At 34.8% G+C, this 13,750-nt stretch overlaps 1 non-coding gene across 1 annotated transcript; it reads right to left on the bottom strand.

Moving 5' to 3' along the window:
* Positions 1 to 12,391: 12,391 nt before the first annotated feature.
* LOC131159047 (small nucleolar RNA R71) lies at positions 12,392 to 12,498 on the bottom strand. The gene has a single exon (XR_009137662.1). It is a non-coding gene; the product is annotated as a small nucleolar RNA R71 (small nucleolar RNA).
* Positions 12,499 to 13,750: the final 1,252 nt, after the last annotated feature.

Here is a 13,750-nt window from a genome sequence, read left to right as displayed (position 1 = left end):
TATTATGCATTATAGCATATATAAAAATACATATTTTATATAACATTTATAATATTTAAAGAATTTAAACTAAAAAAAAGTTGTGTTGCACTAAGATCAATGCTTAAATATTATTGATGAATTTTGAATTTACATATTAATTATCATGAAAGAAAAAATGTTATTTATAGTGACTTCAAAATTTTAATTTGCATTTAACGGTGTGGTTTGGTTTAGTTATCCATTGAATATTAATTTAAAAACTTGTTAACTAAACTTTGGTTAGCCGTTTTAAAAAATTTGATTTTGATTTACATTTTTTTAATAAAACGAACCTTCGGTTTATTTAACGGGTTCGAAAGGTATGATTTCATTAATTGAATTGTGCCCTACAAGTACTAATGAAAAGAGTCCAAATTTGAGGTATAATTACTGCAAATTCTTGTTTGGAAAAATTCAAAAGTGACATAAATAATTATTAGAATTTATAGCCTTGATTCAATAAGTGAGTTCGAAGCCAAACTTTGTTACTTCCTTATCTGCAATAAATTTGTACGTTGCCTTTGTGTCTACCTAAGCATCAATTTTCAAAGCCATTGATCTTTATTTGAAAATACATTAAACCTTTTTGAGAGAAGGACTTCCAACACTCATAACATTCAACAATTGGAATGGGTTGACATTCAATGACATAACCTCATTTGAATCACCATCTTAGTCTAAGACTACCAAAGCATTCAACTTCTCTTGCTTAGGGGAGTCAGGAGCTCGGTGAGAACCATTACAAATGAAACAACCAGACTTTTGAAGATTTTGAGAAGTATCATTCCCTTTATTCTGATTGCTGCCTATACCCTTGGATTTTTCATGTTTGTCCTTGTTCTTCCCTTTCTCTTCCTTGACCTTTCCTTTTCTTTTGTCTTTCTCCTCGGAATCCTTGGTCTTAGCGTTGATTCTGAAATCAAAGACATGCTGCTGCAACGGGCTGGAAGGGTATCTTTAACCGCTTATCTACATAATTCCATATGATTGTTGCAAACCTAAAAGAAAGTTGAACAACTTGTCTTTCATTAACATTGTAATGATCTAAAAATAATATGCAAGTAAGTGTAAAAAAAAATAATAATAATTAAATAATTAAGTAATTAATTAAATAATTATTATTAATTAAATAATATAATATAATATAATATAATATAATATATATATATGTTAATTCAAGTAACAAGATACTTTTTTTTTTTATTGAAGGGTAAATGTATTGATCAAAATGAGTATTTACATGGAACACTGGGCATGCCCAGATATAGGGGGGAAATGAGCCCCATTAAAATTACAAGCAGTAAGTCAACACTCAAGAGCACAAGAGAACCTGAGCAATCTAGGGGCCTTTTGGCCAATTACAACAATCCAAAACTCATACAACAGGATCCAAAATGAGATTAAATTCCTCAATCTATGTGAAGCCCAAATCTATTATAGACCACTGTGTATATATGTTTCTGAATAGTCACAATCAGCTCCTTTGGGGAGATGGATTTTCCTTCAAACATTTTCCTATTTCTGGCATTCCATATGAGATAAACAGTAGAGGCCAGGCCAACTCTCTTGCCTACCGAATGAATCCCAGTGCCCCTGACCTCCTTTCGTAGCCATTTCACTGCAGCTCTAAGAGTTGTCATAGCCCTGTTGAGCCCCAGCCAACTTCTAATAGTGTTCCAAACCTGAGAGGAGAAATTGCAACTAAAAAATATATGATCAATGGATTCATGTTCTTGGTAGGATACTTCCTGATACTAAAGGAAAACAATTAATTACCCCCCCACCTTCTCTACAATCTCACCTTCCCCTTTCATCCATCTCTCTCCTCTATCTCTCCTCTCAAAATTTCTACTGTCCTTAATCCATAACTCTGTTATAATCATCCAAAATTCGAACCTCAACCATCAAAATAACTGCAATTAACTTCCATTTCTGGCCATATTGCTTCAACCTAGAGTATTTCAACAATTTACACACAGAAATTAAGAAAATTTGGAAGTTTTGAAGCACTGTTCATCTAGAACTTTCTGAGAAAATTACAATCCCGCCAACCTTGTACAAGCATCAATTCTTTTGTTCCTCTCTCTCTACAAAATTTGGGGAACGGGAATTTCATCCTCTGCGTGTTACAGGTATTACTCCAGGATCAAGGTAAGTGGGATTGATTATGTTACAATTTATTTAAAAATATGCCTGTTTTAAATTGATTACGGGAATTTAATTATATTTATATGTCTTATTTAAATTAAGTTTGTTAAATTAATTATATTGATTTTATTCAAATATATACCCGAGTTAAATTAAATTACACAAATTTAGTTTTATATAAATACATGTCTGAGTTCAATTAAACTGTAAGGATTTGATCATATTTGAGTTTTTAAATAGGTTGGGGATTAAATTTAAATATGAGAAGTTGATCATACCTGCGTTTTTATTTAAACCTACCGAATATAAATATATATATATATATATATATATATAAGAATTTCACAAGCAAGTTATGAAATTATAATTATTATATAAATTGTGTGGCCTGAGTTTATTAAATTTTATTGCATAAATGAGCAAGTTTGGTGATTTTTGCGAAGTTATATTTATTATATGTTATATTATGAATTTTACGGTGTTATATATATTACTTGTTTGATTGAGAATAATGATAAGATTTTATTTCAAATTATATGTTAAGAAAATGATGAGAGTATTATACTGTGTTATTACATAAATTGCAATTATATGTTTTAAGAACCCTGATGGGTCAGATGTGGTGGATGCTCGGTATTGTAGTTACAGATGAGTATTAGTGCAGCTACACTGTTGTGAAAGTGTTAGCAGTGGATAATAGATTTGGGCCTGAGTAGGGAAGTACGCACTTGGTTCCGGACCAGGACGTGAGGCAAATCGCACTTACAGACATAATGTTTTGATTTAGCATTGGTCGGCCAACCAAATTAAGTCTAGTTTTCAGACCGCACAACCTGGTCATGGGGATTAAACATGACATGCATCGGCCAAAAAGGAGTCTTTTATATATATTTGGGTATTTATGTGATTATGATTAAATTACTTTTCACCAAAGCTCATTATTAGTCACACACTGATAATAATCTAGTCCTTACTTACTGAGAGGTGTCTCACCCCATTATTATCTTACATTTCAGATACCTTGAGGGCATAGTTGAAATCAGAGTAGTGTAGTGGAAGTGTGGGTTAAATTAGAAGGAGCAGTTTGGATTAAAGATTTAAATTTGTTATTTGTGTATATTTTAGAATTTCTAAGATTGTGTTAAATTTGATATTAGAGATATTGTGATAATGAGGTTATTTAGTACTCTAGTAAAATATATTTGAGGTCTTCTGCTATATAAAATTCAAGTTACTACAGTTGGTATTAGAGCAAATATTCGGGTCACTACAAACATGTTCTTGATATCCAACATCAATGAACTGAATCCCTTGACAGAATCTCTTACGTTTTCAATATGCTTCAATTGTTTGAAGTTAACCCTTGCAACGTAATTTTAAAATCTTGATCGATGATCGACTTAATAAAGTCATTGGGTTAGTTCAATTGGTCCAAATGGCAAGTCAAACCAACGGGTAAAAAACCAATAATATTATATATATATATATATATATATATATATATATATATATGCTAGTATTAATAATTATCATCATTTTGTTTGAATCAAGAGCTTTATTATGGAGAAAAAAATAAAATAGAAATAAGTAGAAAATTTATTTTCAATTATTATTTTTATATTAGACAACATTAAAAATAAATATTTATTTAAAATTAAAAATAAATATTAATAATGTGCAAAATTAAAAATTTTGTTGAACTGATTTATTATATACGTTGTTTTTTTTTTAAAAAAAAATTTATCATGACCAAGTATGAAAATTTTAGATTTTTTTATATTTGGTGTTATTTTTATTAATATTTTCAAGCTTCAAACAATGACTTTGAGGCAAAAGATTTTAAATTTTTATAAATTCTATATTTTTTACATATAATTTTATATGTAGATGAACATATAAATATATGCATATATGTTCCTAAAACACAAAACAAATTTGGCTTCTATGGTAACTTTTATCCAACATGCATGAGGTCTTAGGTAGGGTCTATCCAGGCACCTCCCAAAGCACCACATTTTAAAATCCAACTCGATCAAACCCTCTGATTAGGTTAATACTAGTTCACTCCATATTTGCTTTAAGTCCTTTATCCGTATTGGTGAGTTGATTGCTTTTGGTCCAATGGGGTTAGATCTGCTGATCTAGTATGGTTTTTAAAACCATGAATCAATCTTATTGGAAGAAAGAAGTTACTTTCAATTCCTTCTTTAGGGTCACCCAAGTATCAATTTGAGGTTTGCCTGCATCCGCATCTTCCTCTGTTCGAGCACGCCATAATAGTTTAGCATCTCTCGACAGATATATGGGCATTATAGAAACCCTTTCATTCCTTGGGAAGTAGGCAACCTTGAGCATCACATAACATATCTCATAAGATATTATCAATTGGTACTATGACTTCTTTCAAAAGATTTCAATATAGGGGCTTGAATCTTATAAGAGGCTTTTCGACCACTAGAACTTGAGGAGTTGTCTCCCCTCATAGGTTTGATTTCACCATCAATCGAGCTAAGTATGTGATTCACGTTTCCGTAAGGATAGTTATGTCTCTTAGAAATGATGATATCTTACCTTCTGTAGCAATCATGAAACCAACATGTCGTTGTTGTAGTTCGACCAATTCCTTGGATAAATGCTTGCATTGTGCTGCCGATGGAAATGCATCATCGATTATTGGAAGAGTTTTAGGTGAAAACAAAAATGCTGAAGTTTAGAACTCCTCGAAAAGTAGCATGGAAAAGCCTCCAATAGGTTTGTTGAAGCTAAATATATATGGATCTTGTAGAGGAAATCCGAGTTCTTGTGGTGGTGGTGGTGGTATCTTCCGCGACTCATCAGGTAATATTAAGGCCGCTTTCTCTGAAAAATTTAAGCTACGTACTAACAATGGAGCGGAGTTGCAGGCTCTTGCTAGTAGTGTTCGTCTCTGTAAAGAGTTGGGATATCCGAATATTTGCATTAAAAGCGTCTCGAAATTGGGGGTGGGATGTCTCACATCTGGAATTTGTTCCTCTTGGTACTTATGAGATTTTTGGGAATTGTTAGAGAAGGAGTTACAAGGTCTTTAGTTCTATATAAAGCACCAATTTAGTGAAGGTAGTTAGGTGGCAGATTTCTTGGCTCATCAAGGCGAGGGAGGCAACACGAGGAGGTATTTTGTAGAGGATGTGATGATGTGATGCCGAGTAAAATGAGAGGTCTCATTCGTATGGATAAGATGAATATTCCAAGCCTTCGTATTTAAATGTCATCATTTGGTTTTCCTCTGGTTTATGTTTGCGGGTAATTGACATCATTTTGCAGGTAATTTGTTTATGTTTGTGTTTATTTGGTTTTGATTACATATAGGCATGTTCAAATTGTTTTAGTTGGATAATGATACTGATTTTTTTTTAGTATTGGTTTTGATGCCTGGGATGGTTTTGATAGTTTATTTGTAAATCTCATGTGTCCTGCTTGTAACCACGATATTTTTCCGCCATAAGTGAGGGCTATTAATAAAATTGGGATTTTGGTAATAAAAAAAAATCCTACTACTTGAGTTTGCCATCATCGAACTAGCCTATGATACCAATTGTACCAAGGTCTAAGTCTTCAAAGCAAATCTTAATGTTGTGGTGACACCAAGCCTCACTTTGTTAAGCCAATGGTATACACGATCTAGTGGGTTAAGACCTGCAAGTGTATAACAAGAGAATGACATACACAAGGTAGAAATGTTTATAGGAGCAACCCTTCCCAGCTTGTTCTTATTTAAAGACAAAGATTACACACTCATAACATGTGTAGAAACACTGCACATGAATTTCCTTTAGTGTCTTGTGCTCGCCGTTCACATGTCACATTTATATAGTTGACACTCCTACTTATATAGGATTAGCCATTGACAACCCTAATTGCTTGCATTGTGCTGAATGCAATTTTCAGGTTCATCAGGTGATCGAGCTTAGGGCTTCGGGCATGGTAGTATTTTTGGCAAATTTTGGGGTGACTATAAGAACGGTTTATGCATAGTTTATGTTTTAAATACTGGGATGAAATATAAACAAATGGATGTTGTTATTTTATTTGGGATTTATAGATAAACTCTGGTATTTAAATTGAGATTGTTATTTATTTCCGATGTGTGATTGTAGTTTATGGTATTGAAAACAAGTGAATGAAACACGTAAACTTTGGGCTCGACACAGCGGGTTCGAGGCGTTACAGATGGTATCCAAGCCTAATGGTTCTGCAGACTTTAAGGATGATTAATACTAGAGTATAGGTTCGAGTTAGGATAATGATAAGAATGGGTTGGTTATATGGAATAGTTGTCTGGAAACATAGAGGTGGAGATCCTTTGATGGTCTTCTGTGTTTTTCTAGGAATAACGATTTCTAGAAAACTATGGTAAATCCATTAATGGTTTCGTTTTTGAGTTGAGAAACTGGAACTTGGGCATGTAAGTTGGAACGTTAGGTAAGTTGAGTATGTTTATCGTGTCGATGTTATGGTTTTGTGGTAAGACGGTATGAACTAATCGTAGATTAGAACATTTATGCTATAGTAGTTTTTCGTTTCAAACTTATTTCAGTTATGATAAATGAAGAAATTCTAAGCATTTTCTGTAAAGGCCCGAAAAATTAAAATGATTAAAAATAATAATAAATAATAATAACATAATATTATAATTAAAGAAATTAAATTAAGATAAATTAAATAATTAAATAATTAGTTATTAAATTAAATATTTTTACATTGGATTTAAAAAAAATTGAAATAAGATATGTACATATATATATATATGAATATGTATATAGGTAAGTTATTATAATATATAAATATATATATATATATATATATAACAATTATAAGTTACATATATATATATAAAGTAAAAGTTAAAGAAAGTAAAGAAGAAAGAAGAAGATGAAGAAAGAAGAAGAAGAAGAAGAAGAAGAATTATAGAGGCAGTTGCCTCCTGCGTGTCCGTCTTCGCCTCTCTCTCTCCTCTAAATTTTTCGATGAGTTTGCGGCAGATCGGAAAACGGAAGGTCCCGTTGGATTCCTGGCTTCGCTGCCGACATTTCTACTGGAGCAAATTTTTTATGGGAACTGCTTAGGCACTGCTCTGGGGAACGGTAATTTTTCCCTATTTTTTAAATTTTGCTGTAAATATACGGTTAAATCAACGATTGGGTACCACCACGTGGTTCTAGTCATCGTCATTTTGACATAGGTAATTTTTCAATTGGGATTTTTTTTGCCCTACTCCAAAGCGAGAGTGAGATTTGAGAATTTGGCTAAATTTAAGAGTATTATTGTTTATTTAGAAATTATGGTCTTAGGAAATATTTAAATAATATTTTATTTATGAATAATTTATTGGAATTAGGAATTTAATTTCAGGGTCCGGGTGAACGCCACGGGCATCTTTTCGGGGTCCCTATTGGCGTAGTTCAAGGAACCAGGTAAGGGGAAAAATATATATTAAATCAGAATTTTAATGAATTTAATAGAAAAATAAATTGTGTTATATGTAAGTGTATATGTTTCAATATGGATAAAATGCCAATTGTTAAATTATATTTTTTCGAGTTTAGGGCTGTTTATTAGATATGTATATGTGAAAATGAACCGATGAAAGTGGAAAAATATTTTCAGAATATTTATATAAGAAATAAAAGATATTTTTAGTATATAAACATTAAATGTTGGTTGACTTATTTTACAGGCAATGTATGAATTTTATTGCTAAATTGTGTGGCATGAGTAAATAGAATATTGTGTGGAAATATATGTTAAATGTATGAAATGCAGGTTAAGTACTGCATTGTGATAAAACATGACATGGACTATGTTGCTTGTGTGTGTTCATGTAACCATGTAAACAGCTGAAATATGTTGGGTAAAATAGTTGAAAGTGGCTGGGTAAATGTGTAACAGCTAAAAGTGGCTGGGTAAATGCGTCACAGCTGGAAGTGGCTAGGTAAATGTGTCACAGTTGAAAGTGGCTGGGTAAATGTGTCACAGTTGAAGGTGGCTAGGTAAATGTATAACAGCTAAAAGTGATTGGGTAAATGTGTCATAACTTAAAGTGGCTGGGTAAATGTGTCACAACTGAAAGTGGCTGGGCAAATGGGTAACAGCTGAAAGTGGTTGGGTAAATGCGTAACAGCTGAAAGTCGCTGGGTAAATGCATGACAGCTGAAAAATGCTGGGTAAAATAGCTGAAAGATGTTAGGTATGAAATGAAATGAAAAGGGAAATGAATGAAATGGAAATGAAATGTGAAATGTGAACAATGTAAAATGGGAAAGAGTCACTTAAAGTGAAATGCAATGTAATGTTAAGCCATGAATATGAACAAATGTGTATGATTGAATAATGATAGAAATAAGGATATATTATGATATTAGAAGTATATATGTACATAGAACATGTTATGATTGGGCAAGGTGTACCTTTCGCCTGAGGGCTTGCTGAGTAAGACGAGTGCCATGGGGATGTAAATGGCGTGTTTGTCACAGGGAGTGTCTTATATGCATATCTGTTAATATATGTGAATATAGTTAATTAATAAGTTAACTTCGATGGCTTACTGAGAAAGGTGAGTGCCCTGGTAGCAGTAATGGTACTAGAGCAGAGAGAAGCTACTTGTATGGGCGGGTAATCTTCCCTATCCTCGGCTAATTGTGTGTGTGTGTGTGAAATAACAATGTTTTCATAAATGTGTTTAACTGTTTAGTGAACTGGTTATTTTATGTACAATAAATGCACGATGGCCACACACTGACATTAACTTAGTCTTTCGCTTACTGAGCTGTACCTCACCCCTACTTTACAAACTGTCTTTTCAGGGAATCCTAGAGATCGGGTCTAGCAGGCTAGAGGAGCCGAGCTAGTGATGTAAATTTTATGTAGGTAGTGTGTAGATAGAGACTTTATTTTTGTTTAGTTTTGTGGGATGTAATTATGCTGAAATTGATATATTTGTGTATAAAGATAGTTAGAACTCTGGTAATATAATTTGAGGATTTTATATTTTATTTTCGCTGCGTATATGTGTTTTATATTTTATGAATAAGGTATCAGATACACTGACGTCACTAAAGTAGCACTCCGGGCCCACGTGGCGGGTCGGGGTCGTTACATTATGATGATTATAAACTCATGTTGGCTACACATTGTTTTAATATATTGTTTCTTCCCTTACTGAGATGTGTCTCACCCGAATATGAATTTATCTTTTTCAGGATTTCCTCGAGATCGAGCTTTGAAAGCTCGAGGTTTTTATAGCACTATTGGGAAATAGAAAAATAAAATGATATATTTCTATGTAAATTTTGGGGAATGTAAATATTTATATTTTATATCCGTATGTTTTAAGGTTGTTGAGTAAAGAATGTTTGAGAACATACTGAAATGTTTTGGAGATATATGTAATTAAGGAAATGCAGGTGATGGATGATTTATTATAGATTATAGTTAGAATTAGTAAACTCTGGTAATATGTTTTATGGAGATTATGATTATGTTTTCCGCTGCGTATGTTATTGATTTATGGATTATCAGGTATAACGCGCCAGACTCGGGTTTAAGGGTTCGGGGCGTTACATTTTCTATCCCTAGTCGTGGAGGGCGGTGAAGCTAGTAAACGAGCAGTGACTAAGACCTGCGGTCATCATCTAGAGTCGCTTTAGGGAGGTGTTCTTTGACTGGTATTTCCCCGTAGACACCTGGGCAGCTAAAGCATAGGAGTTCCTGCATTTGACCCAGGGGTCCATGCGGACAAGTTTGTGGAGTGGTCTCGTTTCGCTCCACACATGGTCCCAGACGGGCCGCTAAAAGACCGGATGTTTGAAAGAGAACTGAGGTAAGGGGTTCGCGCTCAGGTGGTCGCATTGTTGACTGATGAGTCCCTAAAATATATGATTTATGACCCTCATTTACCTATGCTTATCCTCATTTTATTATATATTGACCCAGAGTTATTATTGTTCAGAGTTATGCAAGGTTTGTTTGTCTTTCTTGGAAAAATAGGTTAAAACCATGGAGTTAAGCATTACAAAAAGCCAAGCTGAATTTGGAGGACTCGAAGCTCAAATTCAGACGGTTAGCCAATCTCCAGAAGCTTCAAAGCCTAAATGGACAAGAAGATGATGCTCGACCATGTGCCGCGACCAGCAAACCACAAGGGCGACTTAGTCTTCTATTGTGAACTCCAAGGTTCAGACTGAGATCGAATTGCTGCAAGGTTCGACCAAGTGCTTGACCAAGTGACCCACTCGAGTGACCATGTCGAGATGCTGAGACAAAAACTGAAATTTAAAAGTACTGAGAGTCTTGACGAAGTGTTCGACCAAGAGACCTTCAGGGGGCGACTATGACAAGATACTGAGATTTCCTAAAGACCGAGATACTACAAGTCTTGACCATTAACTCGACCATCAAGACCCTGAGGCGTGACGAAGTTGAAGGCATTAGAGATTTGAATCCCTGAATTCCCGCGAGTCTCGACCAGGGCGCGCACAAGAATGACGAAGGAGCGACTTGGTCGAAAACGACGATCTACCACGCAAGATCTTCTGTAAACCTTCCTAAATTGCAAAACAAACATTGTAAACCCTAGAGCCTATTAAAATATCTACGAAAACAAACTCTAGGTTCCTCTTTGGCCTCTCTTAGGTTAGTGACAAACTTAAGATGTCATTGAGAGCCAAGATAGATTAGGAGTAGCAAAGTTTTCAATTCTTGTTTCGGTGTGTGCATAAAGTGTTCGTCGGCCTGCAATAACCGGCGGCATTCGTGTGCTATCTATGGGTATTACACTATCACTCTGTTTGTAACTCCCGACGTTAGTGATAGGCATTGTGAATAATAAAGGGACAATATTTTTACTTTTGCTTTCATTTACATGCTTTCGTTGACTGCTTTCCATTTACCCGTTGTGTGTTTGATGAAAGATTGTTGATAAGGATAAGCACCTCTACGTATCAGTCAAAGGGAAATAGCCAGCTACTGAATCGCAGAAGTGTTCTTTCATCGTTGAGACAGGGTATACTCCGCTTCTCGGCCGTGCTCCAGACGGTTGGTGCACCCTTGCTACCTTGTGCCCTCGATTGCCCATCTCCAACTTTGGCCTGCTTAGGTTAGTACTTTTATGGAAGTCTGCATGAACGTAGATGGAGGCGTGGCATCCAACGTATTATTTGAACCACATTATTGCTTTGTGGGAGTAGGGTAACTCATAAATTTACTTGCTTTCCAGTAGTATAGATTTGCTCCCTTTTCAGTAGTTAGAAACAACCACCATTGCAAAATATCACCTTTACTTCTTTTTCATAACAAGGCCATAATAAACTAACTTGGAAGTGGTTTACTAACTACGCTTCAAGTCCTCGTGGATCGATACCCGACTTACCCACTTTCTATTGAACTTGGGATAGTTAGGTTTATAAATATTACTTTTGGTAGTTAACAACCCAAGCCTTGGCGAGCCTACCAAATTTTGGCGCCGTTGCCGGTGACTTGGCTACGGTTATAAGCCAACTTCCATCTCAGAGTATTACAGCCTTGTTCTTTTGATTTGCTCCCCTTTTGTTTCACTTTCTTATGTAATTTTTATTCTCTTTTATATTATGTTTATGGAGTTTGAATCTTTGTGCTTAAAAGTGTGCAAGTTTGGTCTGCGTTCATTATAATTCCCATAGATCTTGAGATTGAAAAATCTCGTAGGTCCCTTAGGAAACCTATCTCTAATCTTAAGAGAGCTGAGTCACTTGAACTTAAAGCAATGGCCAAAGATAAACAACCATTTCCAACTGAACAAATTCGGGGACCCCATGCTCCTCACCTACTTGTGGTGGGAGAGCAACACCTGTGACCTCTTAGGGACTACTTTGTACCTAATACATACACATCATCATCCTGCATCCGGTTCCCAGATGTTTAGGAGGCCCAATTTGAGATTAAGACTTCAATCATCTTGATGCTGCCCAATTTTCATTAGAATTCTACTAAAAATCATCATCAGCATTTGTATGAGTTCTTGGAAATCTATTCCACCATACGCATCCTTATTTTTAGTGATGTTGCTCTCTGTCTTAAGCTTTTCTCGTTCTCTTTGAAGGATAAAGCCAAATATTGGCTGACGTCCCTAGAACCGAACTCGATGACCAACCGGGCCACCATGCAACGTGAATTTCTTAAAAAGTACTTCTCAATCAGGAAGACTAATCAGTTTTGGAGAGCCATCACAAGTTTCTCACAAATGGACGGGGAACTCTTTTTCAAGACTTGGGAGCGCTTCAAGGACCTACTCCGTAAATACCCACATTGAAACGACCTGCTTAACTTACCATATAATTAACTATATTCAATAAAGTCAACCCGTACCTGTGGGTAACGGAGACACGTCTGACATTCACACCGGAAACCTAAGCAGCAGTAAATATATATCACATTCACCAAACCATAAAGTACATAATACCAAGGTCAATTACATTCCAAAATACTGTGTTTATATACAATCTCCGAAAATACAAAAATTATATCTAGGATCCCGAAATGTAAATTTCCTATTCCTAGATCAAAACGTACCCTCCTAGCTGGGTAGCACCAAACTAAGTCAATGGTGGCCACGATCCGCTGGTCTTTCTGGGTTTCCTGAAAATTATTTAAGTTCAGGTGAAAAACCTCTCAGTAAGGGAAAATAAACTAAATACAACTATGTGGCAACATGAATATTTAATGCTATGATAGATATACAATACATTTTGCATACTATAAAACATTAATCATATCGTAACTGCATAAAAATATACTTTCATATTTCTAATAACTCATACTGTTCATGAGTTGTCTGATATAACTAATATTACTGAAATTTACTCAGGATGTACAGCTAGCTGATGTCATGTATTATCCCCCATAACGGGTTGTGCAGCCCAAAGGCGGGACTCGACAATGGCTGGTCGACCACTGCCGAATAAAAAATGTCTGTAAGTACGATGGGCCCGCCCCACCCTAATATGGACTACCAGGTGGACTTCTACAACTCTACACTGAAAGTCATATCTACTATCCATCTCTCATCCCCTCTACCAGCAGGGGCAGTTAGTATAAGTCTGAAACATAATAATCTTATTTGTATAGCTACGGTACCGTGCTCCTAGAACTGAACTGAACTATCATCCGGGTTCTTATAATATATAATACATGATAATATATTGTTTAACGTAAATAGATTGATAGCATTTTTTGTAATCACATAAACTCATACGGCCTTGCACCGAATACTTTCATATCTGCGGCCTTGTGCCGAAATCATTCGTAAATACGGCCTTGCGCCAAAATCATACATAATACAAGACCTTGCGCCAAACATTTCATACATAATGATCTGAATAAATATGTTATTTATCATGTATTATAAAATCGTAATGTACTGCATTATTCCATAATCTCTGAAAATTACTGAAACATTCCTATTTGTAAAACTGTCTTAACATAATACTATTCATGTAAAATAATATTCATGCCACACAATGCTGAATAAAATCATACATTCTATTCTGAAATCATATTTTCTAGCATT

This window comes from Malania oleifera, chromosome 6 (assembly GCF_029873635.1).
Source record: "Malania oleifera isolate guangnan ecotype guangnan chromosome 6, ASM2987363v1, whole genome shotgun sequence".
Taxonomy (NCBI): domain Eukaryota; kingdom Viridiplantae; phylum Streptophyta; class Magnoliopsida; order Santalales; family Ximeniaceae; genus Malania; species Malania oleifera.
This window is presented reverse-complemented; position numbering and strand designations above follow the sequence as displayed.